Source organism: Oxyura jamaicensis, chromosome 1, assembly GCF_011077185.1.
Source record: "Oxyura jamaicensis isolate SHBP4307 breed ruddy duck chromosome 1, BPBGC_Ojam_1.0, whole genome shotgun sequence".
NCBI classification, from domain to species: domain Eukaryota; kingdom Metazoa; phylum Chordata; class Aves; order Anseriformes; family Anatidae; genus Oxyura; species Oxyura jamaicensis.
The window spans coordinates 109,249,174-109,276,433 of record NC_048893.1 but is presented as its reverse complement, the minus strand read 5'-3'; the positions used below and the strand labels follow the sequence as shown (position 1 = coordinate 109,276,433).

The window sequence follows — 27,260 nt, the reverse complement described above, 5'->3', positions numbered from 1 at the left end:
TAATGATTTGCGTGTGTGTATGTGTGTGTGTGTGTGAAATGTTACTGTAAACTAGTTTCAAGCAGAGGTTGAGACCATCTGGCTTATACTCAAAACAATTGAGACATTCTGCAAAGATTGGACAAACATCAAGTTCATGATTTTGCAGATTTCTTGGACTACACTTTTTCTTTTCTCCTTTGGGGAGGAAATCCAAGATGTATCTTATATGTAAATGTCACCTTGTTTTATAAAGTATTGTTATATTTTCTTAAAAAGATTACAGCTATCAATTTGCAGCTAGGAAAAAATATTCTAGGATCTCAAGACAGGAGAAAAACCTTGTAGAGAAGTGTGGTTAATACATCAACCAGGAAACACTGTGTTTATATCAGACCCAATTCTAAACTGGTAGATGACCTTAGCTGCAATTTCTCTGCTACAGGTGATGATTACCCCCCCCTCCCCCCCAACACACAAGATTTTTATCATGATTTTTCAAGGAAATCAAGCTTATGTATTCACACAAACTACCCATTTTCACTGGTGTTTTTTGAAGCAATTGGCCAATTTGCAAAACTTGACAGAAGTTTCAAAGATAATAATTTCACACAGTATTTCATGAAAATGGGTAGACTAGTGAAGGAGTCACTTATATTAGCGTGAATTACTACAAGGTATTATTAGACACCAGAGAAACCACACACACACAAAAGATGCCTCAGAGAAAACAATTCTTCCTGTGTTTAGTAGGTCAAATAACCACTTGTTTGTCCCACCACAATTCTTTTTCTTTTTTTTTAAACAGAGAATCATTCCCTAACCTCTTTGTGCATGCCTGTGTTTAAAAAGTACGTTTCTGTGCTCCACCACCAACATATCGAAGTATTACAATATTTCTCTTAGAGTGAGAAGGAAATGAAATTATTCCCATTAGACCACGGGACCTGGGCAAATGCAGGAATGGCATGAGCTACCCTCCTTACCAGGCCACCTCCCTAGTACTCACTTTGCCCCTTTCCCTGGGCTTGCTGAGGCACCCTGGACAGGGCAATGCAGTTGTTCAGCATGGGTCAGTGGATGAAATTCTGGTTAAAAAGAAAAATAAAAAATCAGGCCCAGTTCCAACATCCTCTGAATTAAAAAGTCCTTGATTAACACATGACAGCATTTAGGTTCATGGTGTGCTGCAAGCATGCTTATCATAATGATGGGAATCTTCTCAAGTGGTGTTTAAGGATACTTCCCCAGGGGAGCTTGTGAATGTGATGAGCTCTTAACAACAGGTAAACTAACATAAGAGTCTGCGAGCTTACGAGCACAGGAGAGGGTTGTGCATCTGCTTTAGTTGGGCTGCTAAGAACAACCAACAGATTCAAAGGTCATCCACCTTCAATATTGTTTAACACTACCTTAGTGCAACCTTGAGCTCCTTTGGCCAGTTGCTTCGGTTGCCACTTGGAGTTTCTAGTATTGCTTTTGTGTATTAACTCTTTGGGACAAGAGGCTTCTTGTTATGTTTGGTGGGGTGTTTGTGTTTATACACTGCAAAGCTGGTCCTTGAGAGGATGCTCGCCAGCTAATAATAACAACAACAGCAGAACTAACCCTTGCCCTGCAATATCCCTCTTAAAACCAAAACACAGTATTTACAGGACAGAGGGAATTATAAGGGAAAGATCATGAACGACCAGATGAGGGAGGCCATGAGAGACCACAGAAGAAGGATGTGAGGTTGATGTAGCACACTGGATAAGGGCAGGTATCCCCTTGATTCAGTCACAAGTCTGTAGGAAGCTGGGACTCCCAGGACAGTGACCACTTTTTGCAGAGGCATCCAAAGAAATTCTTGCCACCCTGCTCATCCCTGGAGAAAACAATGTAAAAAAGGAAGGTTGTTCCTCAAAAATTAATGGTTAGAGATGGAGAAATGCTAATTTCTGCAGCAGCATAAAGTATCTAATACATCACAGACATATTAGAATGAGTCCAGAGGAGGGTCACAAGGATGATCGAGGAGCTGGAGCACCTCTCCTGTGAAGACAGGCTGAGGGAGTTGGGATTGTGCAGCCTGGAGAGAAGAAGGCTCCAGGGAGACCTTACAGCGGCCTTCCAGTGCCTAGAGGGGGCCTGCAGGAAAGCTGGGGAAGGACTCTTTGTGAGGAACTGTAGGGATAGGACAAGGGGGAATGGCTTTAAATAAAGGAGGGGAGATTTAGATTAGATATAAAGAAGAAATTATTTACTCTGAGGGTGGTGAGGCACTGGACCAGGTTGCCCAGAGAAGCTGTGGATGCCCCATCCCTGGAAGTGTTCAAGGCCAGGCTTTCGGCAACCTGGTCTGGTGGGAGGTATCCCTGCCCATGGCAAGGGGGTTCAAACCAGATGATCTTTAAGGTCCCTTCCAGTTTAAGATATTCTGTGATTCTGTGAAATGTGTGGAGAATACCTCTAAGCAAGATACCCTTTGGGCCTACCATCCAGAGGCAAGTAACAGTAAAGAAGGGTTTCACTAAAATTAAAAGAGCTTTTCAAAAGTGTGTGTCCAGTCCTCTTACTGTCTCAATGAAGTGCAAGAAGTGGAAAAACTCTTTTTAGTCTGTTGTTTCAATTATATAAATTCTTGCAGTGTTTAAGTATCAATACAAGAAGGTCCACAAATATCTTAGAAAGATGACACTATAGTAAAGAAAATGCCTACTGTCAAAGAGCTAACCTTTTGTTTGAATCCTGTCAGACAAAATTTAGTTTTCACTCTCCTTTCACTGATACAAGCATAAAAAAAAAATCCAACCATGCATATTACCACAATCTAAGGATCAATATGTCTGAATGCTTAAAGTACACAAATGGTAAGTGTTCCCCTAACTTACATGGGATGATAGAGGAGTCCAAGATGCAAAAAAGCTTAAAAGCAGACCAGTGCTGGTTGCCTAGAAAAGAAGATTGATTACTAATCAAAAGTGGAATTCAGTTTTCAGCAAAACATTGCTGATTGAAATTTGGATTAGCACAACTGCTGGCACATACACAGGGTACGTCCCTGGACCAGACAAAGGTACAGCCCTTCATTTCTGTGAAGAGCTCATTTACCTGAGGGGGTCATTGGCTTTCATAGAGCTGCTTGTGCAAAATAAAGACCAGTCTGGTGTAAGAGTGAGGACCCACACATAGTCCTGCAAATCTCACTGTTCAAATAGGCAGAGCTCTTCTGTCTCATTGATACATGAGGGAAGACCATTCACATGAATAGAGGTGCAGGCGTCGCTTCCAGGGCTGTTCTCTGTGTGTTGTCATGAACTGATGATGCTTAGCAGCAGTTTTAGAAAATGAAGTTAACAGATTTTTATTTTATTTTTTAAGTGATGTTGCAATTTCCCCTTGGTCAAATTTAACAGGCTAAGAAATATTTCTTAGTGAGACAGTAAAATTTCTTGCAATAATTTTGTTACAGATTAAAGGTCAAGCCAATAGCCCTATACAAGGCAGCTGAGGAACCAGTGAAGCAACAAAATGTGTAAAAACTACGCTCTTGGTCTTCATAAGGGCCACAGATTCAAGGTCTGGAACTTAACATACGTTCAGTTGTGCATATAAATATATAGCATGTCCTATGAATTTCATTAAGGTACAAAATCATACTAGAGAAAACACTAAAATGAATCTAAGAGTCTCATATTTCTTGACATTACTACCTGATCTAATAGGCTTATAATTAGTATACTTACTTAACAAAACTAATCTTCCCAGGTTTCCATCACTTTCATCTCAGTTTTTAACCATTGTGATATTCCTCCTGGCTAGTATTTGACATACCAATAAAAAAGCAGGAGTACAATGGTTTTCTTTGTGCTCCTCTCTCTTAATCTGCAAAACAGATGCAGTGAGTGCACTAGCCACTCCAGATTGCTTTCAGCAAAAAACATAACTTTGGCAGGTTAGTACTAGTTAAGGGGCATATGGTTTGCTATTCTCTGTGGAAAGATAGCCGTAAGTCAGCCAGCAAATTCAGATTCTTATAATTAACAACAGACAAACATTTGGCTAAAAATTCATGAGGTTTTTTGTTTGTTTGTTTATTTATTTTGTTTTGTTTTTGCATGGCTTTCTAACCATTTATCCTCTTTTTTTTTAGAAAAAAAAAAAAGAAAACCCACACAACTATGTGATTGATGGAGTAAATTATGTTGCAATTATCATAACGATGTCCTTGTTATTGTTTCAGAAAAATGTTTGTTTTTTACTACCACCCTCCTCTGATTTGACATGAATTTAAAGATGAAATGAAATAAATCTAGATTATTATAAATCATAATTTGGGGACAGTCTTTTCTGAGTGAAGCCAAGCTGGCTTGTACTTTGCAAACCAATCAGCAAGACAGAATAAAATACTTGACTAGGCTGATATGAAGAAGCTGACTTTAGAGTCTAGGCCAGCTACTGAACTTGCATATACTTTCCATTAGCTTTCAGGGGAATCACGTACGTGCTTCAAGAGCACAGCCTGCCCTACTGCATTAGGCCTATTAGGGGAATTATGGAGCTTTAAAACTTCATGCTGCGAGGGACAAAGCACATCCCTAGCAAGAAAAACATGCCACTTCCCAACCGATAGGTTTGTGGCATCTAAGCCTTAGCTTCAGAAAAGCACTTAAGCATACAGAATTCTTTTACACCCAGGCATAAGACTGAGCAGGACTTCAGCAAAGCCCTTGAGCATACACTCTGGTTGACACGCTTGCCCACAGGCCAGGCACAGTCAGGGCACAGCACCTCCAGAAGGCACAGGGAACATGCTTCTTTTCACTTGCATCGCTGCAGCCTCTCTCCACTTAGCAAATGGCAGCTTTTAGCAGAGGAGGGATTTTGTCACAGGGGAACCTGAGTCTCACTGTGCCAGCACAGGCTTCCAGACTTTTATGGAGCCATGAAATTTCTGTTACTGGGATGCTGTTGAGGCTGGTCGGTACCAAGGGACCTAAGGGACCTGGGATGGGTGCTGAGGTCCACAGCAGGGACCTGCTATCCCAACCAAGCCTGGTGATTTCTGCCTGCAGATTTCACAGATTCTCTTCAGGCCCTGTCTGCACTACAGAGATGTCTAGTTGGGCATTAAACATTCAAGGCCTCCCAGCACAATGGGCTAAAGTGAATGTTGCACCCACAGGAATTAAGACTTACTTGTTCTTGTTCCAGAGAGCTGGAAGAACCTATGGCTTTCCTGTGGGAAAGGGTGGACAAGCTCCCAGACTGTAGGCACAAGGATTGAGCAATAATGCTCTCCAAGTTCTTCCTGCTGCTGCCAAGGGGATAAGATCTTACATTGCTAGAGGGCAGAAAGGAGGATGTCCTCTGTGTCCTCTCCCTCCCCCTTCTGCCCTGAAGTGGGAACCACCCGTTCCCTGTAATCCAGCTCCCACCTCACTTCTCCAGCACTCGGGCACAGGCACAGACAGCAGGGAATAGCCATTTTGCTGCTTCCCCACCCAGCTGGCACCCCAGGTGGCTGCCTGCTCTGCTCACTAAATTAACCCCCATGGAGCCCTGCACTTGCACAGCTGCAGCCCTCCAATGCCCTGGCAAACTCCCCAGTGCCTGCTCACCGCCTGCTGTGGCTACCTGCAGCAGCCCCACATGGTGTCCAGCTGCACAGCATCCTCCAAGGACCGTGTGAGGGTTTCACAGGAGATAGTCAAGAGAGTCTCTCTCCTCTTGGATCAGACAGAAGCATCAGACAGAGGACAGTGAGCTTCAAGTCCTCAAAGAACCCATGCACCTTTGTAAGATGCTCCATCTTCTCTTTCTCACCCAGTTGAGCATCAGAAGTTACCCTCCTTTAGGAGAAGCCAATTCCAGTCCCACAAGGCTGGCACCAGATGAAATTTTCATTGTACGCCAGCAACAAATGTGGTTGAGTTTCTCCTTTTATTTATTTTTTATTTTTTGCAAGCCATATGCATCCTATATTCTCAAACAGAGACTAGCAAAGCAGAGATGTTTCAGAGCTCTGTCATTGTGATAATAACAATTCACTTCTTTCATAGGCATTTCTGCTCTGAATATTTTAATGATTAATAAAGATTTGTGGCATCTCAGCATTTTTCTCAATTTCAGCTTTGCACTGTAAGCTGTAGGTAGAGACTTTCCCTTGCTGGCACTCCTCATAGACCAGTGTGCCCTTCATTCAGAATGATCTGGCAAAACCAGGCTCCTTCCTTCTCAGAGAAGAGCTTTTGCCAAGGAGCAGCTGGAATAAGGCATCCCAAAAAGCAGTGTCTCCCTGTGATTGTCACAAAATAAATAAATAAATAAATAAATAAAATAAAGTGAACACGGAAGTTGGTGACTATGACCAAGATAAACAACTGGAAGGGCTGCTGGTAGCATCGACCTGCTTTCTTATCACTGGACAAATCAGGCATTGCCCACTGCCTGGCCTGATGTCTTACCCTGGGTTCAGTTCAACCCTTTGCTACAAGAGGGTGATGGTCCTACCTCTCCAGGCTGTAGCACACAGGTGACTCCCAGGGAGAGAAAAAAAAAGCAGGTGGAGCAGTTGGAAAGCTCCAGAGCACATGATGAGCTGGAAACCACGTCTGTGAAGGTTTTTTCACACTCCAGTTACCTCACAAACAAAAACCTTTAGTGTTTTGTCACAGCCCACCTATAGGTTCCTGTTACAAAAGCCAGAATTTAGCAATCCAAGGATGGAGCTGGATCCATGCTAACACCCTTTCTCTCCAGAAAACTTCAGGCCTCACTGGCAGTTGCCTGGCCAGTCCATCCCTCTTCCTCCTGTCTGACCTCCTCTTCCTGGCACGGCGTCTCAGCATGCCAGTACTGGTGTTACAGACCTGCACAAAAAATGGTTCATGAAGTCAGACCACACAGCCTCCCAGCGCCTTGCTGTACATCAATAACAAATGTAAGTCACATTCTCAGTAGTGCGTTAAGAGAAAAGCTAAGTCAGGGTACTGCTGCTTGGTTTGCCTGCTTCCAAATACTAATAATAAAATATTAGGTACATTCAAAATGATTCACATGGAAACTGGATTTTGAAGGAGAGAGGCGCACAATTACTGTGCAGTAGAAAAGGCCGCCCTTATAATTTGTTAGTTCTGGAAGCGAAAGACAACAGCTAGCACAGAGGAGTCCTGGTCCCAGCCTAGGACTCCGGGGCATGCCTGTAATACTACTAATAAATAATCTTGAGCATATTGCTGAACTCAAATTCGGGTCCCAGGAACTCTCCCAAGTTCTCCCTCCACAGCAACCTTACAGTCCCCATAACAACCTGGCTAGCTCAGCTATGCCCATCTTTCTCCCCAGGCCCTGTTTCCCACTGCTCTGTAAGAAAACATCAGCCTTATGCCCTCAGTCTCTGTCCCCCTTCTCCTCTGCCATTTCTGCTCACATCCCTTTCTCACATGCTCCCCTCTGTCCATTCAGCTCATCCTCACAGTGACCTGCTCATGTTAGGATTGGGTGACAAGTGAAGTCCACCTCAGCATTGCTTGCTCAGCATACCTAGCACATCTGCTCCCAATGCCTAGACTTGAGGTCAGTAAGGAATTTTCTCCGCAGAAATCAGAAATCTTTGGGTTATTTTCCATTCCTCTGTCCCAACAAAGGCTGTCCCCTTCTCGGTGAAATCTGGGTATTTTTACCCTGTCAAAACCCTACTACTGCAGGAATTGAGAACGCTGATAGTCCACTTGGCCAGACGTGATGCTGTTCTGCGACACATTGCACTCAGTGTTTTTGGTGCAGGTCTGTTACAGGTAGCAGTTTTCCAACTGTGGTTTGCAGAGCCTGTTGAGAGGTTTGTCTGTGGACAGAAGCCTTCCCACCTACCTTTAAGGGGATCCACAAAAGGACACTTTACACTCCCTATACGACAGCTGCAGATCCACAGGTCAGCACCTCCACTGCAAAGCAGTAGGGGTCTCAAAACTGGAACAGCATGAAGACTCCAGCACAGGAGGCTGGGGGTGGCTTGCCCACATGGCTGATTAATGGTGGGAGAGACTGCTTGTGAAGTAGCAGGTTGTATGGTTGCCTGATGTATCTGCAACAGCTTTCTATTTCTTCCATGCTCACAAATCCCACCAGGCATCTGGAAACTGTCTCACTCCCCTACTTTTCTCTGTGCTGAGCAATTGTAAAGAACCAAAGATCCAGAAGGTACTTCAAGCAAATTAGAGGGAATTGTCAACAAACACTGACTGGGTTATAAACCCAAAATCTCTCTCTCTCCTGAATGACGGATGGTGGAAGGCAATGGACTGAGAACATGTAGGATTAATTTGCCTTTTCTCGAGCTGGTTAAAAATGATTTGTTTAGAAATGCTGCTGCTTGGGGGGAAAAAAAAGATGTCTTTTTTTTTTTTTTTTTTGGTGGCACCTTTTCTTTTTTGGAAAACCTCACGTTAGGCAGAAAGCGGTGGTAATCTGCCTGCAATGCAGCTAGGCCCACGCTGCAGACGTGCCAGCTCCGTGCCTGCAGGACTGGCTGCAGTGCCCCAGCGCTCTGCACCTTTCAGCAGAGAATCTCAGCTCTTCTCCAAACACTGCTGGAGTGGAGTGGCGGAGCGTTTGCCAAAGGCAAAATGAGAACAAAAAGCCCTTCTCTGTCCGGCCACTCCCTGCCTGCCTCCCTCCCTAAGTGCACAAAAACAGTAATTCTGTGTGTGAATAAAACATGTTTGTTTGTGTGCTTTTGGACAGTGGAGCTGCAGAATTCAGCTAAATACACCCCTGATCTGTGAGAAACGAAGCACCAGTGTTCTCATTTCCCCCCTCAGCCATCTCTTTGGACAAACTTCCCCTTCTGAGCCATCCATTCATTTCCCTGAGGCTACGCTGTTGCTTAAAAGTAATGAAATGTTCAAAGAACGGTAGAGTAAACCTGTTTTGAAGAAACAGAGAACAAAAATTGGAATGACCGTCTGTCAAATATCTGTCAAAGCTGAGTAAGTCCAACACCACAAATTTCTTTCCCTGACCTGCCTTTGTCCATTATTCTTTGTCTTAGAGTGAGGTTTTCCAGGGCATTGCTACACTTTGTGAGGCCATGCCTAATTTTTAGATGCTGGGTTGCCATGGGGAATTCACAGCATCCAAGATACAGGGGCCTCAGTTCCCAAAACGAGGCATGAGAGCAGCACGCCTTCAAGCAAGAGCCACAAAGAGCAATTTGCTGAGCCAGCCATGGGAAATGCCAAAAACACGGGTATGTCTCAGCCTTGTTCCTCCCCAGGACTCGGATGCCATCAGCAGTTTACAGAAAAGTCCTCTCCCTCCCAAGGCCAGATAAAAGCTCAGTAGTGTCAGCAAAACTGAATTTTGCTGCCCCAAAACTAAGGAACATGCAGAGGTTAGGGGCAGATAAAGTGGCAGTGCTAGTGGAAATTCAGGGTTTGCTGGTCCTGCTTCTGAGGAAGACAAATGGGCAGTTGTTACGGTCCCAAAAACCCAGAATCCTCCCTGGAGAGCAGCAGCAGCATCCATGCCCAGACTTTCCAAGGCTGACAAAGAAGACAGCAGGGTGGTTTTGCCCTCTCCTTCCTCCCACATAGGCTGCTGCCGTACATACCTCTGCCTGTGCCTGGTCTTTCTATTCAATATACGGTAATATCACAGCTTGCAGCCAGCTTCCTCTCCTCTAATTATGGCCTGAACAGCTGGGCTGGGGGCTTACAGGGCATGTCTGTACTGTCAAATGTAGAAAGTGACCGCTTGTGAGCTCTGCCCAAGCCAGGAGAGTGCAAACCGGTGCCAGTCCCAGCCCTGTGCCACCAATGATCATGGGACTGCACCTTCCTCGCACATCCAAGGGCAGAGCAGGCCTCCCTACTGCCAGCACAGCTCTGATCCACCACGTAGAAATGCCTCGTAGGACTGGCTCAGGTCCCGCCAGCTTGGTGCCAGCATGGAGCTGGCATGGCACTGTCCTCCCCTGCCGACACAGGCATACAGACCCACGCTGCCCCTCACCCTTCCTGCCCAGTCTGGCTAACTTTGCTGATGCTGAGCCCCAGACACGGCTCCAAATGGCATCTTAACTGCTTTCTTATCAGAGATGCAGATGACCACAGAGTTCAGCTGCCTCTGTGGCAACTCAGCAGGGGAGCTAAATTTTGAATGCAAACATCTACACCAAAGCTGAGGCAGCTGTGTCCCACCTGGGACAGAGTCGAGGACTCTCTCAGCACTTCACGACGGATGGCCCACAACAGTGAGATACATTGCTGTGCCTATATATACACAAGGACGTTGGTTTGGGTCAATCAGCAACCAGGAAACCTACCATACGGCCGATTTTCAGCCCCTGGCCTGAAGTTACATAACAAAAACACAGCATTCATTTAAGCTTTTCCATAATATAGGGGTGTGTGTAGGGAGAAGGGGAGGGGGGAACCAAAAACAAATAAGTTATTCTTGCAGATTTGATGAAAGGTTCATGGGCCAAACAGTTCTGCATGAAACCCAGTAATTTTTACTTCCCTGCTTAAACTTGAAACCAGCCAAATTGCATGTGGTTTGTGCTATTGCTGTGAACAGCTTACATGGCCATACTAAGATCATTAGCAATTAGACTATTACAGCTATACGTTAGTTAATAAACGTGAATAATCATACAAATGTCATATTTTGGTGCCAGAACTTGACCAATACAAACAAATTCAACAGTGTTTGGCACAACTGAGCATTCTAAGAATTTGTACATAATCTGCTTTTTTGCAAACCTTTTCAGAGGGAGCTATTTACATGGTAAGCATGTTTTTCTTCAAGAGATTATACTCCTTCCAAGTCAATTAACTACATTCCAATGAAAACAGGGAGAATTTTAAATAAATGATACTAGCATGTTCATAAAGAAAGAGAGAGGGAGAATGAGAACACAATGGAAACTCTGAAATTGTGGTCACTTAAATAAAAACCCTTCTGTGCACAGCTGAAAACATTTTCTCTCCTAAAATACTGACATTTTACCATGAGAGAAAGAACAAGAGCATTAATCTTACAGGGGTTTTCACTTGTTTTGGTTGCCAGAGTGTCTCTGTTACTGCCTCACGTTATGATTGCCATATTAAAGTCATTAATTACACAATTCAGTGACAGAACAATCAGAAAAAAAAGCAAGAGACGTCCTCTGTGGAATCAGCACTCAATAAACTGCAGGGTAAAACAGCAAGGATCAGGGTACAGCAAGGATGAGGATAAAGCAACTTTTCCTTGCTGAAGGCAGCACTGACCTTTCCAACATCTTGGTTAAGCAGCTTGTCTTAGCATTAGCCCACAGTACCACCTACCACCTTCCATACAAGATGAAGACGGGGCTCCACAAGCCCCTGAGGCAAGGTGTTTATAAGGCCATTACCCAAGAACTTTGATGAAGAGGATGTGATCAAAGCAACATGTCAAAAGCAACTTGTAACCCCCAGAAGTCCAGCTCACTTTGATAGCTTCTGCTCCTGGTGACCCTGCCACATGAAGAGCAGCTGCCTCTCAGGTGAAATTCAGCAGGGAGCAGTTCCACTGTAGCATGAACTGCTAAAAGGCTAAAGGAGGAAAACACAGCAATGCACATACCAGCATCTTCATTACTGAGGAGTGAGAGGACTCGGTTTGAAAGCACTCATTTACTTTTCTATGCAGTTATATCTGAACAAAAAGGAAGATCCAAACAGCTCAATTCCCTCCTTCTCTGTGCCTCAAATCCACCAGAGGGGAGCCAAGCTGAGCTGGGAACACTGAGTGCTCAGCTCTTATTCAAGGCAGTGCCTTCACATCTCAGTAAATGCCCCACAACATGTGGGCATCCTCTGAAGATAAAGCATTTGTACAAAGCCAGGGCTGTCAGAGTCCTGGAGAAGGGCTTTCTCCTCTCTGTCACACGGAGAAAACCACCAGCTATAAAACAGGTCTGGAAATCAACAACCTGTAGTGTGGTCACTGTGTACTCAGAACTCACAGGATGTAATTTTGGTACTTCAAATTCCACACTTGGATGCATTTGTCCAACCCTCCGTCTTCAACAGAAACCTATCTGCCTATACCCAAAGGCAGAGCCAGCTCTCACATTCCTCCTCACTTGTCACACTGATAGAGCATAAGTCATATTCAGATGTCAGAAAGAGTCTATCCACACAGAGCTTAAAAATAATAATAAAAAGAATAAAAAGAAAAACAATTTTACAAGTCCGTTGCAGGCCAAATCCAGCCTACTGCATTCTACGTTCATCCTGTAAGGAGCCCCCACTGAAAAAGGAAGGACTACTGTTGTTATTATTTCTATTCCCTTAACACTACAGATCAGGGCCCCTTTATTTTAGGCACTATACAAACAAATTACTCAAACAGTCCTTCCCTCGGGTGCTCCCCAAATAGGAGTGCCTCAAATCTTTCATTTGTCTAGACCTCCCACTTCCTACAAGAACATGGGGATTTCTGAATGTGAGAAAATAGCCGAAGTTCGTCTACGGCGAGCTGAGCACTGGCAAGGTTAGAAGGAAGCCTCCTCTTGGTTCATACATCACACAGTGGTGGAGTTGCTTCTCTGAAGCATGTGGTTCCTGGTTCTAATCTCAGCTGTGGTAACGACCAGCGTGTTCAGCTACTGCATGAGAAAGTTTGCTAATTGTCAGTGTCTGTGCTAGCGTCTGACAGATACAGCAGATGTCATGGCCAATTTTCAATTATGTGCAGAAATGAACTGCATACCCTGGGAGAAAGCAGAGCTTTCAGGATTCCCCCCGCCCCGCCAAATCTTAGGTGTTTCATCTGTGTGCCAATAAGCAGCACTCACAGCGAATATCGGATTAATAAAAAGCTCTTCCAGCCTGAAGCTTTATCAGGGAACTTTAAACACCCTTCCCTCTCTTTCTCACTGGCTCTGTTGTCTCCCACAGTCTAAGATGCAGGCAGGAACTCAAGGCCCTGAAGAACAGTGCTCTCTTGACTGCTAACAGCTCTAAGAAATAACTATATGTAACTGCTGTCTGTCACAGCTGGGCATTTCATAGCCTTACTGCCTGTTCAGTAGACAAATGTCCTCTGTTCTTGCCCAGTTCCCAGACCCAAAGCCACCTTTGGACACAAGAGCTGAACTTCAGCAGCTTGGTTCCAAGGACCTTTCCCTAGGCTCCTGTGAGTCTCTCTCCTGGACAGCTTTAAAGAGATGGCAACCCTTTGCTAGCCAATTTTTCTTGATCACCACAGCAGCAATTAGCTGAACAGCCTTCACAAATTTCAGCGTTATCCTCTTGTTTTCTAAATCAAATACAACATTTGCCAGAGTTGAAAAATATCATAGACCAACCTATAATTGCCTTTTGTCTTTGATGCCTACCAGAAGCAAATCTTGACTAATAGGGTTCCTAGCAATTGAATTCTACCTTTTTGTCTGCTTGCTCTCCTGGTGGGCTGGTACAAATGGAGGTTCACTTCCACTGGCAAATCACACAGCTGTGTGAAGTGTTCTTAGCCTTCTTTCACATCTCTGTCTGTAGAAAGAAGTCCAGCTGAACATCTACAAATTGGCCTGCTGTTAATTTATCTTGGACAGCCTCATGTGGATATGCCTGGAACCTAAGTTTTCTCAGGTCCTCACTTCAGATGGGGCCCCTTTTTTTTCTCTTCTAAATCTCATGTCAAGAGTTTGAGCCAAATGTGGATATATCTTATCCTACATCCGGATCTAAATAAAAACTGTGCCACAAATCATATTTCCAAGATTTTTCTCTTCAAGCAACTTGTCTTTTTTTTTTTTCTTTTTTTCTTTTTTTTCTTTTTTTTTTTCCTGAGGGCACATTCTACCACGCTATTAGAGCTAATTTCTATTAGGCTTGTTTATGGAAGGAGGAAAAAATTAATGACAGCATCAGAGAGATTCTTTGGTGAGATCCTGTTTACAAAGTATGCCCACAAAGTCCCATTTCCCAGAAAAAAAAAAAAAAAAAAAAAAAAAAAGTAGAAACAAATGACAGAATATTTTCTTGCTCACAGTTACTAAGTCTCCCCCTTCTGTCAGTTCTGCTTTTTCTCATGATGACACGCATAACCATTTCTGTCTGTTGGCTTTCTTTTTCTCACGTGTACAGAGGCTGCCTGTGATTGTATTGTAATTTTGCAATTAGAGAACGTCTCAGCCCACATTTCTTACCTTCTGACTAGGCCTCATCTATTTTTTTCCTCCCCTTTCACTGTGCAAGGAGCTTACTACAGAGCAAAGATTTTGCTTCAAGGCAACTAGTAACACCTTGCTATAAACAGCTCGATATCACATGCTATATTCTGTTTGCATCTTCTGAGGCCATAGTTCAGCCCTCAGTCATGTGAACGCTCGGCACTGCCAGGTCACGTAGCAGCTGAAGGCATGGTTGTGTGGGCAGGCTGTGAACGGTCGCTGCTGCTAGCTAGATCACACAACAGCGATTTTGTGCCATGGACACGCTGCCAGAAGTGTCCCAGAGTGCCTCATGTGCCTCAGCTCCTCGCTTGCTTTTATGAACAACAGTGAGACAGAGAGACTGAGGGCTTGGTGCTGGCTTTGTACCTGCTTGGAGTGCTCTGACTCTGGCTACCCTGTAATGCCCAGCTATTATGAATCATGACAGCTTCTCAATATTGCTTCTCTGCTATTTCCACAGCCCTTCCATCCCTAACTACTCTTACTCCCTCATCACTAAAATATTTCCTGTAATGTAGCTGCTCAGGCTACATCAAGGGCGCTTCTGGTTGCCCGGTATTTCACTGTGTGTAACCTTTTGTATGTACCTTAGAGAAGCTGGATCCAGACCTTTCTCAATTCTAGCAGTAGGTTTTTGCTGTCCTTCTTAGACAACCTCTTCGGATCATGCCTGTATGGACATGTACAGACAGAGCACGGGTCTTCTCTGCTCTCCAGGATGGCTTCTTGGTGTGCTAGTGCAGCTATTTGACTTCTGGGTAGAAGTTAGCCTGTACCTGCCCATGAAGGTAAGCCCTCTGACAGCTTTTATGATACTCCCAAATACAAGCCTGGAAAAATAAGGTCTACCTTGCACAGTTCTACTTAGTACCGTTTCCAGGACCAACTCCAGAAAAGCAAAAGCATCCTAGGAAAAAACAATATGCTAGATTTCCCAGAGATCCCATCACCTCCATCCTGTTGCGAAAGGCAAAAGGAAACAAAATTTTCCTTCACGATATCAATCAGCTTGTTGTTGTGCATAAAAACCTCTGATTCAGGATTCATCTACCCCAGATACAGGCTTCCCCCAATGCAGTTGCCAGCTGCTGAGCTTGTCTTCCTTTGTAGTCAGCCAGCTGAGGTGCTTTGCTGGGCGTGATTCATCCCACCCTCAAGCAGCTACCGAAATTAGGGCAATAACGTCCTCAGGGGAGCAGCTCTGATGTAGACACCTACCCCCAGACTTCTAAAGTTCAGTAACATCATTCCCACCTCCAGACACTCTTCAGATGACCCAGTTTATCAACAACTGTCACTTATCTCAGCAAAAAAGAAAGCAGACACTGATCTATACTTTCATTTCTCTACTTTTATTGAAAACTCCAGGCTTGTACCACAGAAGTCTGGGAAAGACTAGCCCTTCACACTGCACCAGGGGCTTTATAAGAATGAAAACAGCTTCACAACACATCTGGCTTCCAGTTTGAGAGCTCACCTGGACCTCTGTCATCTGATTTCACACACAGGTGCAGTCCCAAATCAAATATATACTTAATCAAGAACCTTACAGGACTCTGAAGTATATATTTTACAACATTTCAGCCCAAACTACCTTCTATTTACTTAATATTACTGTTCAAACAACTCCCAAGACATATATGGAGCTTTATAAACACATAAAGCAGATAGATTGCAGCCTGTGAAAGCTCTGATTCTAAACAAAACATAGCAGCAAATGAAGACAGAGTGCTGTGTGGGGGCTGAGGAAATGGTTACTACCAGCAGGGCTAACTTCGTATAGACTTCACATTAAAAAAAAAAAAAAAAAAGTTTGCACATTTTTCAGTTGATATTTCTGGGCCTGGTATTTTATGCTTGAAAAGCTTCTTCCTGACCTGTCTGGTTTTATTTGCATTGAACCATTTGCTTCATCAGAGTTTCCCAAGAGACTGCAGGATTGTCGTAAAGCTCCCCGCCGCCCTATTTTAAGCAGACTATCAGTGTACTTGAGTGTTCAGACTATTAGGGGCTGCCTCCACCCTGCTAACAGGCAGGGAGTACTGACCACAGGCTCCTCTCAGGTCATCTCCTGTGGCGCGTTGAGCAGCAGCCTTCCTTGGAAGACCCCACTCTGAGGAGGACAGGAGGTGGGAAGAGCTCCTCTGCCTGCTGAGCTCCTGCACACAAGACACAGCAATCTGGCACCTCATTTACTGCTCGGGACAGGCACAAAGGAAGCCCGGAGCTGCCTTGCTGGATGCAGCCGAACCTCAGTGGGGCATGCAGATGTGCGCACCTCTACCTCTCTCTGCACCACCACAGCTCGCACGGACCTAGCATGGAGGAGAAGGAGGACCACTCACACCAAGGCTGTGTCTCTCTCCCTGTAACCCTACAGGCTGATCCCAGACCTCTGGGCAAAACTGGGGATGAGAGGAATGAGATGGGGAAGAGGTCATGCTGCCTCCTGGCCCCAGACCTCTGAACGGATGGGGTGGGTGGCTGCAGCCTGGATATGATTGTATGATCTTGTTCTAATATAAGCAAGGTAAAAAATATGTTTATTGGCTGCTTGACTAGCAGAAAAGTCTTCTGCCATTTTGGCCCAGTTCGCCTGTCTCCTCTCTGCACCTCCAATATTTCCCGATAGCTAACCTCTGTTTTGCATGTCTAATTCTACGCTGACACACGCTGCCTGCAACAGCTATTCATCGATGCTAAATTACTACTCTTATTCTCACCCCAATCTGTCTCTAATAGTAATTATATGTTACTTCCTATATCACCTTATGCTAAATCCTGAATGTAGGCCCACTAAAGCAGTTAGGATTAAATGATACCACACCTATCAGACAGCCTTTGTGTATACATTGCCACACACATGCACGGTAGGGTGACAGTCCCTCTGCTTTCCCCTGTGCCCTTTCCATGCCTGTGTGCCCTTCAGCTCATGCCCAGCAGTGCCTCTTCTGAAGGACTTAACATGCAGTGGAAGGGGTCCCTCTGAACACCATCCGCAGGGCCAAAACACCCACCAGGACCTCTGCCATCTGCACGCTTCAGGCAGTCCCACTGATTGTGCTAATGATGGTCAAAGCCTTGTAGTGCCTGCCCACTGCTGCCACCCATAAAACACAGGGATGAAGGTCCTCTGTAGTCCGAGGACTGTTGACCACTGGACATCCCCTCAACCTCTCTTTAGGGAGATTGCAGGGGAGCCATCAAGAGAACGTCAGCTTTTTCCACTCGTTGCAGGAGGGTGAATTTTATCTCTAGTGCTTGCATGCTGTAGAGTGGCATAAATTAAATCAAAGTGGAGCTGAGGAAATCAATTAGAGTGGAGTCTCTGCAGGATTTAGATGGTTTGCAGTAAATAAGGCCTGGGGCCACACGCTGAATGCTGAGAATGAACCAGTAATAATGAATTGCGACCCAGTCAATGAGGACCATCCGGCCAGCACACTGAAAGGGTACATCATGTCACAGAAAATAGAGCACGTGAGCATGTAATTGGAAACCATATTGCACTTGCATACATGCAAGCAGCTGGAATGGACAACACACAAGCAATTCAATTCTTCTTCATAACTTCTGAGTGCTTTACGGCCCAATCTTCACATTTTCTGGTTTCTTAGATTGAAGATACCAATAAAGTGATAGGGCAGAGACTTGTTAACCATCAAAATTACCTTCATCAAAAACTCAGCTCTCAGAAGCAGTTAATGAAACCGCACTCCTAAAGCAATCACAGAGTATTCAAAATAGGCGCATGGGAAGTAGCTCATGGAAATGTACTGGGCTGGAGCACACAAAGTGTGCCTGCACAGCCCCTGGGGAAAGCACAGTTACACGCTGTGTTGCAAGAGAGGCTGCGCTCTGCAGAGAGGTAGTTCAAAAATCAGCACAACTCTAAATTCCTTCATGTGCTGCCATAGTACCTTATTGTGGAAACATATATGGATCTGCAGAAACTTATTCCACCTGCCTCAAAGGAACTAAGATATACAGTGCGAGCTTTTAAAGGCTGACATTGTAGAACATCAATAATTCAAAACCTATGTATGACTCACACTGCCCAACCCATCCCCCTAAGGTTACTTTTACTTAATATTCACAGAAGGCACATTGTTATTTCTTCTTCAAAAAAGTAATGAATAACTTACCATTCATTACCCAAGCATTTTTTTTACAACTGACTTTATTGAAAAGAATAAGAAAGCATAGAAAATGTTGATTCCCCAACCTCTTAAAATCTTCCTAGTTTATTGTTATTGAGCATAAAAGCATTATTCAAAAACTTTTAGTTTGCAGAAGATTACAGTTTGGTTTGTTTTTTAGTTGGCTCAACTTTCTTTTATATTTGTTTTTGTATTTTGTATTTGTAAGCAATATCCACCTCTGTTCCTAAAAATGTAATCCAAATAAAAGAAAAAGGCAAATATCAGACTAGATTAATATTTTCAATTATCTACAAATTAATATATCAGAAATCATTCTTCAGACTACCAGACAAAAATGGACTGATAAATTCAGTTACACTCTGCTTGGCAGAAGATGGTAAATTCTCAAGCATTCTACCTTGGGTCATTTTAAACATTTCAAACCAGGGTGGCTTCCTCTACCCGTTATGGGAAGCAGTGATCTCTTACTTACTCTTCCACAGGATGAGGTGGAAACCGTCACCAGTCAGCTGCTGGGTGGCTGCTCGTGAATCATGCATGAATCCGCTGGGAAAGGCACCTTTTGAAAAGCAGCATGAGGCTTGTCACTGGTTACCACAGAAACACAGTGATTTTCCCCAAATTGGTCCACCTGGCTGAGATAGAACACACTTCTAAGAGGTTTTATTCAGGTTTCAAAAGAAATGATGGAACTAGGTTGGGCTTGGGCATTGTTTTACCATCAGCAGCAGCCAAAATGGACCCCCAAAAAAGGGGCTTTGCCCTTAGCCCCCAGCTGCTTATTCTTATCCCATGCTGCTCACTTCTTCCCATTATCCCATGTGCTTGCAATGTCATGGAGAATCAAATGAGAACATTTATCTTTCCTTTTGGAGAGGGAGACTTAGTTGGACCAGTAGCCAATCCACTTCTCTCTATAGCCTTGAAAACCCTCGTGCCAGTGTCTCTGAGGGAGGAGTGCTGTGGGAAATGAAGTAAGTGATGATGCATGGTTGTTTTGGTTGCTGGTTTCTGCTAGTGTAAAAGGAATATGAAAATAAGCCCTGCCCCACAAGGCATAGTGAGATCTTTGCAAAAATCAGCAGTTTGGTGTCACATCAGTTACAATGCTTGGTTATAAATATTCCCTTTTCCATTTTCCTGCAGGTTAGGGCATGAAGCACCAGTTTCCCCAAGTGCGTTTCTGCTCTCAGAGAGGGGCCTGCTGTAGCTGCTGCAATGCCAGAAGTCACCCAGGCTGACCTGCGTCCTTCACACAGAGCAGTGCAGTGAGGAGATGTTGACTGGGGTCCGGGCTGAGCTGACCAGCCCTTCCTCCTCAGCCCTTTTTCTTTGGAAGATCTGAAAAGGAGAGAGAACTTTGCTCCACCCTGAGGCAGAGAAAAGGCCTACCAGGTTTTCAGCTTGTCCCCTGCGCCAAACACGCACCCTGCTCTAAACCTTCCCCAGTGCTGCCCTAACTGAATGTTCCCCTCTTTGGCTCCTGCTGTGCCTTGTCAGTCCTCCACTGACACAACTCCTACGTCAGCCCTTTGGCTCAGAGCAAGCAGAGCTTTCTGCTAGCCGAACAAGAGTTTATTGAGGACAGTGCTGAAGTAGCCCTTTGCTCCTAATTGACTTCAAAACGAAATCTCATCCTCCAGGACATAAACATTCTGCAAAATTCTCTCCTAAAACAGAATAAAGACGGCGACAGAAAAACAGCAGCAAGCATCAACACTAAACTCAGAGACCAACAGACCAAACAAATTTTGTCAATGGCAAAACGCAAGTGAGCAGCTCGGGTTTTAGCTCTCCCTTCAGCTGCCTAAAACCAGGCAAATCTTGGCGGTTGCAGAGGTGCTCTCAGCAGCAAAGAAGGGGACTTGTCAGGCCTGTGGTACCTCAGCAAGTTACACTGAGCAACATGCCACCAACATGTGTCCCCCAAGGCTTGGAAATTATTTTCTAAGCAACTGTGGCTTTATTTTTTCTCCTATCGTCACTAAAACCAGCAAGTACATGTAACAGTACCACTATAAATAAAAGGTAAACATAGCTAAGCAGGCAATTTACAACTCTACTAGCTGACCCCCTTTTTAAAAAGTTTATGAGTGTATATATATATATATTTCATATACATCTATATAAATACACATGTGCATATGTATACTCACATGCACATATACAGACTTTCTTTCTAAGCAGTTACACTATAAGCCATATTTCAAAAAAAGCCCTGCCCCACAAGGCGTAGTGAGCTCTTTGCAAAAATCAGCAGTTCAGTGTCACATCAGTTACAATGCTTGGTTATAAATATTTCCTTTTCCATTTTACTCCAGGTTAGGCCACCAAGCACCACTTTGCTCAGTTTAGACACTGATGTTTAGCTTTAGTGAGGGAAAAGCAAAAGCACACCACTTGAACTATTAGACTGAAACCTGGCCTTATGTCCCACTGCAAATTCAAAAGGAGAAATTAAGCAACACAATCTAAATCCAAGCTGCCCAAGTCTTCTCTTTTCCCTACAGAGTCTCGATTTCTCACCTCTTCTGTCAGCACTAACAACCAAGCAGAGAGCTCAGGGAGCTTCCTGAGCTCAGACCTGCCTATGATCCCATCTCCAGGTTAGTTTTCCAGTCCGATCAGCCCTTCTTCAGTGGCTCACCAGTGGCCACATGGGTGTGGGGGCTCCCCTAGGGTGGAACATCTCAGCAGGTTCAGAAAAAGGGGAGTCTTGACAGAGATAGCTCAGATTCATGTTGGGCAACAGCCCTCTTGTTGCTGAAGCTGCCCTGCTGTGTGTAAGCTGTTCCTGGGCCAGAAGGGCTCAGTAGCACAGGAGTAGGTGAGAGCCCTCAGCATCGAGGAAGGCCCACAGAACCACTTGGTATTTCAACACGGAGTGCAGAGCAGGCAGAACATCTGGGTTATCACATAGCCGGAGGTGGGACCAGCTTCAAGGTGGTTTTTAACCAGGCAGAGGCACCCCTCATAGCATAACAGTCAAAAAAAAAAAAAAAAAAAAAAAAAAAAAAACAAGGGCCCATCTCTGCTACCACACCTGGCTTTAGGAATGGTGCCATTGCCCAAAATACATGTTCAGAGGAAGCCATCCATTACTAGCACTTTCCCAGTGGCTGAGACAGCATTTTCCAAATTATGCAAAGGAAGGAAGGAAGAGAAATAGCCAGAGACTTCATTTCAGGTGACAATCCCCAAAGAGCAGAGTTGAGCAACCCTGGGAGTACGCTGCTGATGGATGATCCATGTGGACATTTATGTGTGTGCATGGCCATGGCTCTGCTCTGCTCTGCCTCAGTCATTTCCAAAGCCTCTGAGCGCTGCCTGTTACTGCCTGCTTTGAGCCAGTGGAGTCTTAAAGCCCAGCCTAGCAGTGCAAGGAGCAGTGCATTCACCAGATTTTAAAAATAATGCAATGCATGCCTCGCGCCTTTGCTTGGAAGATATCTAAGTGCTTGATAAATATGCATGAACCGATCCCCGGTGTTGTGCCAGAGATATTCTATAGACTGTGCTGAGGCATGTTCCCAAGAGTGAGGATCTGCAGAGGCAGTTCACAGTAAAGAAGCATTATTATTGCCTGTTCTTTCCAGTTCACCTTGAGAAACGGGACATAAATACTGTGATGGTAGCTCTGTCTGGACTGTACAGGCAAAGCTGCCAGCCTCAGTAAAAGAAGAATCATTTAGATGCATCTCCCAGGTTTTATTATCTCCTGTGAAGACACAGCCCATCACTTTTTCACATGTACAATGCCCTCTATTGCTCCTCAAAGTGTGCTAAATCACATTGCTGCCTCTGTTGATTAGTAGAGACGTCATATGAGAGCTTGTACTCAACACACTGTTGCACAAACCCAGAATTATAAACAAAACAAGTTACCAGATCATGACATCAAGCCATTTAGCACCTACCTATCCAGCCAGCTCTCTGCCTCTGCAGTTAGAAAGTGTTGAACAGGGCAGAGCTCTGAATCTGGAGAGTCTGACATTGCAATCGAATAGGAAAGGATCTGTTCCGTGGCTAGGCAATCAAGTGTGTGAGCCTGGCAGGAGAGGATTAAAGACTGGGGTGTAAATTTACATTAGTTGGAAGTATAAATCAGGCCTGAGACACATTAGGCAGACATTAGGCCTGTAAATAATGACACATGCACAATAAACAGACTCTTGGCAGGAGGCTGCCCTTAGGACACAATGGTAGAGGCTCCTGAGATTTGATGAAGGAACAGAAAATAACCAAAAAGGGAAGGGAAATGCTATCAGTCCCCGGCGTGTACAAACCAGGGTACTAAACAAATCAGAATAACCTTGAGGCATGCAGGCCTCCCTGATCTTTCTCAGCTTCGCAGCTGCCCACGTTCCACTTGCAAAGCCGTAAATAATGAAACGAAGGCTCTGAAGCACTTCAACAACAAAGTGGCTTCCAGGTATCCTATCAGCAAGAGCTGATTCTAGTGTTTACCACAGAGATAGAACCGCAAAAACGTTGCTCAGGCTTAATCTCATTGGCCACTATAAGATCAAAAACAAAACCAATCTCCTCTATGCCTCAACTTCAGTAAGTTGACTGATTTTCTTTACATTTTTGAGTCCTTTTTGGAGGTGGAGAGAACTAGAACCATTCCAGTTAGTAGTTGGTCAAAACACTGCTATCTAGGATACTAGGGCATGGATACGACATTTACATAAATAAGACGCTTTTTACTTTTTCCCCAGAGATTTGTATGTGTGTTTTTTTTTTTTGTCCTCTACAAACTCGAGATGATGTTCACAAGGCTTATTTGGTCAGCACTGTAGAGGAAGGATGCTTTTGGCTGGTTTGGGAATAAGTTCAAGGCCATGGTTTTGTCACTGAGGGACAAAAAGTGGGCGATGTTTCCGTGTGCATCAAGACTTCCATTGCAGACCCATGCTCAGATGAGAAAGTCAAGAGGAATGAAGGGATGCCTCTACAAGAATGAAACAGGCAGGCAAAAAGCACTAGAAATATTTGTGTTTATGCATGTTTTGGCCAAGCCTGTACTGTATGCCATGACTGCCCTCCCAGTCAGGAGGGCACTCTGCACACTGGCTCTGTCTGTCCGTCTATCCCACCTGCTGCAGGCTGGGGAAGGGAGCTGGGCACAGCTCGGGCCTCTTGGACACACTGTGAAGAGGGAACAAGGGGATGGTGCTGCTGGCTTCTGCCACCAAGGCCAGTCGCTTTCACCCCTGGTAGCATAAAACTCATCCAGTGTTACTTTTCCCCATCCAAAAACTACATCACTTTGTGAATCTTGGCCACTTCCCCCAGGAGGCAGGGAGAGAACTTGTATTGCCAAGCCAGCGTTCATCTGCTGAGACCCAGGCTGTTTTTCCTTTGCCTCCTACCCTCTGCAACACTGGCAATGAACCTCCTCATCTCAGCAACTCTCCAAGCAAAGCTGCAGCCAGCACTAGCCTTGGTCTATGCACAACTCGTGTGCAATCGGAGGCTGAGATCTGGAGATCAGCATGCTCAAGCAGCCCATGTAAATATAAGTGCTCAGCAATGCTCACACAAAGCAACAGGGATTAAGCTGAAGTTGCTGCTTTATCTCTAATCCTCACCGTCTCCCATGCTGAGGCTGACTGTCATAGCCAAATGCAGTCTGTACATAGTTTGTGAAAACAGATCTCCACTGCTTGCTGAGCTCTACCGATCCAGTCTGTGTCTCTTCCTTTTCAGCTCCCCACCACCCCCCAGCATGTATTAATACCCCTTGTAATAATTCAGAAAACTTCCCCCGTCTTGCTCTTTGGCATGCTTTCTGGAGCACTAAGAGCCCACAGAACAGCCTTGCTGTCTCAGTTTCTGTGCCTAGCACTACAGCATTCCCAGGCAGCTACCTATAAAGTTCTGCTCAGCTTCCGAGGTCTTGGTCTGAAGCATGCCTGAGTGCCGAGTTTTCTAAATCCATCTACTGACTACATGTGACCGTCAAATCTCAAGAGCTGCTAAGCAGGCCAAATAAAGGCAATTTATCTTGGAAAAAAGAGCAAAAGGCATGCCCCTGACACTGTGGCATCCCATTGCGAAATTGCAAGCATGGAAACACCAAAGAATCTCAGCAAAAACTCTGGAAGATTTTTTTTTTTTTTTAATGCAGTGTGGACAAAACAACAATTTTCTCTATCTTTATTCCTGGAAATGACTGAGCTAATCTAGGCAAATCTTTCCCAAATACATCAGTCTGAAGTGGATACTTGTCCCAGGAAATACCTACTAAAATGGTTCAAGACTGGCAAAGTAAAAAAAAAAAAAAAAATTGGTACGTCTAAACTTTGCTAGGAGACCTACCTGTACAGTACATGTGCATATACACAAGATGCCACGAGAGAGAATAATTCATTTTTCAGTAGCAGGCATCATCCTGCTCTGGCACCATTAGGTTCTTCCCTAGTTTGCCTGGCATCCAAACTGCCTCCTGGGGTAGCCAGCAAGGTTGGAGCATGTCCAGGTTTCACCCCCAGTGGCTGTCAGGATGCTCACAAAGATGCACACTCAGAGGTAAGGCATGCTGCCAATGCACACAATTTAGAAGTAGCTGAAGTGCCCCAAAAGCTAGGAGGATGGACTGTCTTGAAAAACAGAGAGGGTTAACACACTGTTGGTTTTCTTTAAAGTCAGGCAGAAAAGTAACGTTTTTCTTGAGGACAGTAACAGCTTCTAGGGCAAAGAGAACACATTGCCTTACACCCAATTTTTCCCAGGCACTATAATTAACAATAGGCCTCTGACGAGCTATCTAAGCTGTATCCAGCTGCATCCCAAATGTGAAACACTTGCACAAGTGAAAATTCAACTAGAGCCTCTTTCACTCCCGTCCAGAATCTACACGATGCCCCACAAACCTGGAGCCACCACAGCTACGTGCCTGTGGAGTCCCCGCTACACTCTTCTTTCCCATTTCCCTTAAGAAATCTGAAAGAGGAAAGGTTTATGACTGGTGTGACTGGTGTGAGTGTTTAAGATAGAGATTCTGAGTGGGGGAGAGATTCCTGCTGCTGTCCTCCTCCCACAGATTTCACACTTGTCCTTTCTTCATGAGGTGTTGCCCCCGGGATACAGAGGGTGACCTGACACTCGGAGGTGCAAGTTTTGCTGCACTCCCAGAGATGCCTCCTTCTCACACCCAGGTGAGGTTGCGTACAGCCAGAAGAAAAGGAAAGACTGAGCTTTTCAGCGTGCTGGCAGATAGCATACCTAACTGCATGCAGCTTAAGCAGCAAGTCACCCTTTGGAGATAACGGGCAGGCTGGCAGCAGGAGGCAGTGGAGCAATCCACGTGTGCACGTGTTTCAAACTGCAACAGAGTCCTCATGCATTCAGGTATTAACACAGTTTTCAGCAGAGCTGGAGTGGGGATTCCTCTCTTTAGCAGCCCTGTGGTGACAGCAGATCAGTATTTCTGAGGAAAGTCAGCATTCAGCTTTGATACTTGTCAAATGTCACAACAGCTAGTGGAAATAAGAAAGGAAATTCCCCAGTCAGGGGAAAAGGGAGATTGAACTGGAGTTACCCCCTCAAACTCATATCTCCGCTGAAGGAAGGGTTTGCATGCTTTCCAAAGACTCCTGTGCATTTGCTCCCAAATCTTCCGCACCTCTCATGTTGTGCACTACACAAATTTATAGATCTGGTTTTCTCCCATTTGTTTGGTTTAGCATCCCATTTCTAAAGAGCAGCTTCACCGTGCATAATGCAGCAGCTGCCAATAAGTCACTAGCATAGACAGCCTTGTTTTCCACGGGGAAGTGTGTGTAGTCAGAAAGAAACGAAGCATCTAAAAATAATGCCCTTAACACTCTACATGCAGCTGGTTTTCTCCAACTTTCCACTGGCCCGCTGCTGTATGCTGATGACAGTGTAAGAGGAGATCAGAGAGCCAGCTCAGTACTTTTCCATGGAAGGACGAAATCTCTAAGAATAACAATTTATCAGAGAAGCTGTGTCTGTTTGACCTGGCTCATTTTCAGAGATTAGAAACCAAATAGCTCACAATGTATTGTGTTGACTTTGTGGGGGTTTCTTATCTAAGAACTGATTTTCATGTTTCATCAGTTCTCAGGGGGGGAAAGAATGCACATCTGTCTTCCAAAGTGGATCAGTGAGAGGATAATAACAAATAATGATAACTTACCCATGTGGAGTGCCTTTCATCTTAAAGGATCCCAGAAATGCTACAGCTTGTGGTCCAGCCCTGAACTGCTGAAGTCACTGATGATTTCAGTGAGAGCAGAAGCACAATCTAGGACAGGGCAGTATCCCTGCAGCCCTGCAGGTAACTGGCCAGCCTGCGTAAAGCTCCATATATATTGCTGGGGAGATAAGTGTTTCAGAGCTAACAAGTTATATGCACATTCCTGGTTCCCTGGGGCCAAAAGAGATCTTACACAGAAGTAACCAGCAGCCCTAGTCTTCCACACTGCCAGGGGAGCAGGCTGGTTGAAGGGAGTGGTAGACGACCCTGTTGTGATGGAGGAGACAGTCATCAAAAGAGCCTGAAAAACCTGATCATTGCAGTAACTGACGGGCTCAGTATCATGACCTCACCTATGGAAACGGACACTGCATCTCTGGCTACACCTGTACAAGCAAACTGCATGGTGGCAAGGCTCACGCATCGACCCTGAGGTCAACTGGCACAGACTGGCCACATCTGTGCTATTAAACAACAAATCAGGGTGAATGCATTCAAGCTGCCTCAGTGCAAGGACTATCCCCAACAGGAAGTTAACACCATGTGCTGCTAATGTTTAGGTGAGCACTGGCTGCCCCCTGCCACCACCACCCTATGAACTATTATTAACTTCACAATTAAAGAGTAGGTTCAATCAAGTTGCAGTGCCTGGGCCCAGGCCCCTTATTTTTGTAGTCCTTATTTTACTAATATAGAA

General features: G+C 44.8%; 1 protein-coding gene across 1 annotated transcript in view; it reads right to left on the bottom strand.

The window, feature by feature from the left end:
* The window catches only part of KCNE2 (potassium voltage-gated channel subfamily E regulatory subunit 2), a 107,442-nt gene extending 80,657 nt beyond the window's left edge, over positions 1-26,785 (bottom strand). The window contains exons 1-2 of the mRNA XM_035315708.1: positions 26,504-26,785; positions 22,254-22,384 (exon numbers count right to left, since the gene is read on the bottom strand). The gene's annotated coding sequence lies outside the window, so the exon portion shown is untranslated. The remainder of the gene's footprint in view (positions 1-22,253; positions 22,385-26,503) is intronic.
* Positions 26,786-27,260: the final 475 nt, after the last annotated feature.